Below are 4,318 nucleotides of genomic sequence, written 5' to 3'. Positions count from 1 at the left end.
TCTTAAACACTTCCTCCCCCCAACTATCATGGTCCCAATTCTACCTTGCAAACCTGGTTAGACCAGAGGATGCACAGCAGTGCAGATGGGAACTGGAAACACAGGGAATCCAGGACAGATGAACCCCTCAGGACCAGCGGTGAGAGTGATGATACTGGAAGGGAAGGGGAGATAGAAAGGGGGAACTGATCACAAGGATCTACATGTAACCTCCTCTCTGGGGGATGGGCAACAGAAAAGTGAGTGAAGGGAGATGCCAGGCAGTATAAGATAAAATAATAATTTATAAATTATTAAGGCTTCATGAGGGAGGGGGGAGCTGGGAGGGAGGGGAAAGGGAAAAAATAAAATGAGGAGCTGATTCCAGGAACCCAAGTGGAAAGTGAATTTTGAGAATGACGAGGGCAACGAATGTATAAGTGTGCATTACACAATTGATATATGTATGGATTGTGATAAGAGTTGTATGAGCCCCAATAAAATGATTTAAAAACAAACAAACAAAAAACGTCTTCCTTGGACTGCAAGGCCTATCATCTGCCCATCTCTCCAACTTCATCTTTTTCTTTTTTTATTTTTATTATTAAAAAATCTTTTTATTGGGGCTCATACAACTCTGATCACAATCCATACATACATCAGTTGAGCAAAGAACACTTATACATTCGTTGCACTCGTCATTCTCAAAATTCACCTTCCACTTGGGTTCCTGGAATCAGCTCGATTTCCCTTTTTTCCCCTCCCCCTCCCTCCCCGCTCCCCCCTTCCCCCTGGTCCCTTAATAGTTTATAAATAATTATATCTTATCTTACACTGCCTGGTGTCTCCCCTCACCCACCCTCCCATTGCCCATAGCCCAGAAACAACAAAGCCCACACGGAAGCAGCACACCAACATGGGTGATAGTGAAGGGCAGAGGAGGCCAGGTCTCAAACAACAAAGGCGGGGTGGTGGTGGGAATCACATCACCGTGAATGAGGGGGAGTGCATGATGGGGACCCAATGCCCATCTCTAGACAGCTGGACATCCCTTCTAGAGGGGTAGTGGGGAAGAGATGAGTCACTCAGGGTTCAGTGTAGCAACAATGAAACTCAAAACCTTCCTCTAGTTCCTGAACGCCTCCAACCTCATCTTTTTCTATTCTCTACCTAACCCCTATGACTTTGGCCTTTCTTCCGCCCAAACCCCAGTACTTCCCAACCTTAGGCCTGCCCTCCACTGCACAGCTCTTTCCTAACTCATCTTGCCCATCAGGACTTGACTCACAAATGTTACCACAAGAGGCCTTCCTCACCAGCTTATCTAAGGCAGGCAGGTCATCACTACACCAAGCTAGGCTCTATCACACCCCCTATCTCATCAGGTTTCCTTACAACATTTATGATAGTATATCATTATTTGGCGAGTTCCTGGGTGGTGCAAATAGACAATACACTGGGACGGGGCTGTTAGCTGAAATGTTGGAGATTCGGTTCTCCCAGAGAGACCTTGTAAGCAACACCTGGTGGTCTATTTTTGGAAAACCAGCCACTGAAAACCCACTGAGTTCTACTGTAGCACATATGGAATTCCCATGCGTCAGAGGGACTTGACAGCAACTGTTGGGTGGGTGGTTGATGGTTTCATTTGCCTTTTTTTTTTTTTTAACAGGGGGTGAACTTCCTATGGTCCTCTAGTCTCTAAGTTCCTTTAGAAAAGGGAATGAGCCTTTTTGGTTTTGACCATGTCCCACACCCAAACACACTTGTTAGGTGCTCAATAAATATTTATTCGGCGATGGTTAGTTCACGTTTACTATGAGCCAACCTTGCCTTCTCCCTCTGGTCACATGGGAGAGGACACCGGAGTCAGAATGCCAATGCCCACAGAGGGGGAGACAGGGCTGGGAGGGTGGGCTGCGTCTCCGAGGAAGCAGCTACCACTCATTCCTGCCAACTGCTGCCGCCCAAGCCCATGGTTGCCGGATTTTTCCATCATTTCAATGGATGCAGGCAGTCCAGATTTTATGTGATTTTAAACTCTTGGCAAATGAACTCAACTTAAAAACAACAACCCTCTGGGAGGCCAAGCAAAACACATAAGACATCTGTGGGCTGGACCAGCCCGAGGCTGCCAGTGTGCAACCTCTGCCGAAATCCAGATGGAGGAAGCTTGGGCTCTCCTCTGATCTACCAGCCCAGTTACCCTCTCAAAGGGAGGGATGAGGTTAGATGTGGTTTGGATTATCAAGGTTTCCTAGGAAAAGATAGTCCTTTGAACCACGACTTGGACTCTGGTCTTCAAGGGCTTCTGCTCAGCTAGTGGTCCAGCTCAGACAGCCTGCCACTCAGTAAACATTCTTTCATACTTCGAATGTGCCGAGGATGGTGCAGCCCTATGGGCAGTGACTGGAGATCAAAGCCCTAAGCCATATTGTGCCTAGCAAGTCCCCGAACTAGCCCCTTCCTTATTTTGACCCTCCCTGTCCAGGCCCCTGGAGGCCACAAATTCATTCTTTTTTTCCTGTATAGCCATTGCATATAGGAGGAGGACACAATAAACCTCCCTTTTCAGATCATGGCAAAAACCACTCCATCCCCAAGCATAGCAACTACAATCTACTATTAAGCCCAAATCCATTCTTAACCCCAATCTTCCATGAGCAGCAAATCCAGTACACTGCACCACCACCCACCCACCCGCCCTGTCCTCCCTCACACACCTCTGACACACTCCCTAGAAACCCGCCTACCCCCAAGGACACTGCCTCCTCTTCGACAACCAGTAGAGAGGAAGATGTTCATCCCTCTAACTCACCTCCCTTCCGCCTAAATATTAATGCAGCGTTCGGGTAGTAGCCTACCACCATGTGCTTTCATTGGTGATGTTTTGCTGTACCATATTGCTTCGTCACACATCTTCCCATCTATCCTTCCCTTCAGCCAGCCAGCCACCTTTTGAAGTATTGCCAAGTCAACTGTAGCCATCAGTACCCTCCCCCTTCCCTTCAGCATACACATTCGTGTTCTGTTAATGTGCTTTTTCATCCTTTGAGATAAAATTTACATGCGATGAAATATACAAGCTACTGAGCCAATGGAACATAGAACCACTGAGGTTTGACGGATGTAGACACCTGTGTAACACACACATTTATCCAGATATAAAACGTTATCATTGTCCTAGAGAATGCCCTCTTGTCCCTTCCCAAGTCACTCTCTCCAGCCCCTGAAAGTGAGTACTGCGCTGATATTTTTTCAGTGTCAGTGGGCTTTGCCTGCTCTCAAAGGTCAGATAAGTGCGATCACACAGCATATACTATCTCGGGTACGAATTCTCACAGTATAGTATCTTTCAGATTCACCCAAGCTATTTGCATGTCAATAGGTTGCTCTGTTTTTAGTCCCCAGTAGTATTCCATCCTACATTCATTTTCTGTTTATGCACAGTGGGCTGTTTCCAATCTTTGGGCGTTATGAATAAAGCTGCCATGGGCCTTCATGTGTGCAAGACTTAGGAGTGGAATTGCTGTCTCCTGGTTTTGATCCCAGGTTCTTTTGATCAAATTGGGTCGGCAATCATAACCCAGTTTCTCCTAGGGGCAAGACCTGGACATACCTGGGAAAGGTCAGACAGAATTAGTCCTCCGGGAGCTTTCCATCTAAGAAGCGGGACATATCTATACATGAGGGGTCTTTCAGAAGTTCATGGAAAAAGAAAATGGAATACAAGATCTGGACTTACTGTTGGCTCCGAGGGAATGAATGAGGCAGCTGAACAGTGCTGCGTTTTAGGAGGAGGAGTCCCAGCGCTCAAAAGGCCCTTATGCAGGAAGAGGGGCTTGCACAGATCTGGGTGGTAGGGGTGAGCAGGGGGGTGGGCTGGAGGGGAGGACATGTTAGGCAGGAGGGGCCAGGACAGGGTTGGGTATAATCAGAAGACTGAGAGAAGCTAGAGGCGTCAGCCTGGCCTAAAAGGTTTTATAGAATTTGGCTGTAGAATGTTTGGGGCTCAGATCATTCAATATTGGGCTAAAAGCACAATGAACTGGGTGATGAGCCATTTAACCCCAAAACAACACTCCAAGGATTCAGACACAGCCCGAGCGAGTATGTTGTGCCAACACTACTTTAGTGGCATTTCATGTCATGCTTAATTGTATGTGTCAACCTGGCTAGGCAACAAGGCCCTATTGTTGGGTCAAACACTAATCCAGATGTTGTTTGGAAGCTATTTACATGTGATTAATACTTAAATCAGTTGACCTGAATAAAGACCAAGACCATGTGGGTGGGTGGGTGGGGCTCATCCAATCCAATGACAGTCTGAAGAAGACTC

At 47.0% G+C, this 4,318-nt stretch overlaps 1 pseudogene; it reads right to left on the bottom strand.

Moving 5' to 3' along the window:
• Positions 1-2,497: 2,497 nt before the first annotated feature.
• LOC142449689 (small nucleolar RNA SNORA29) lies at positions 2,498-2,627 on the bottom strand (annotated as a pseudogene).
• Between the last annotated feature and the right edge of the window lie 1,691 nt (positions 2,628-4,318).

The sequence above is a fragment of the Tenrec ecaudatus genome, chromosome 5, assembly GCF_050624435.1.
Source record: "Tenrec ecaudatus isolate mTenEca1 chromosome 5, mTenEca1.hap1, whole genome shotgun sequence".
Lineage (NCBI taxonomy): Eukaryota > Metazoa > Chordata > Mammalia > Afrosoricida > Tenrecidae > Tenrec > Tenrec ecaudatus.
This window is presented reverse-complemented; position numbering and strand designations above follow the sequence as displayed.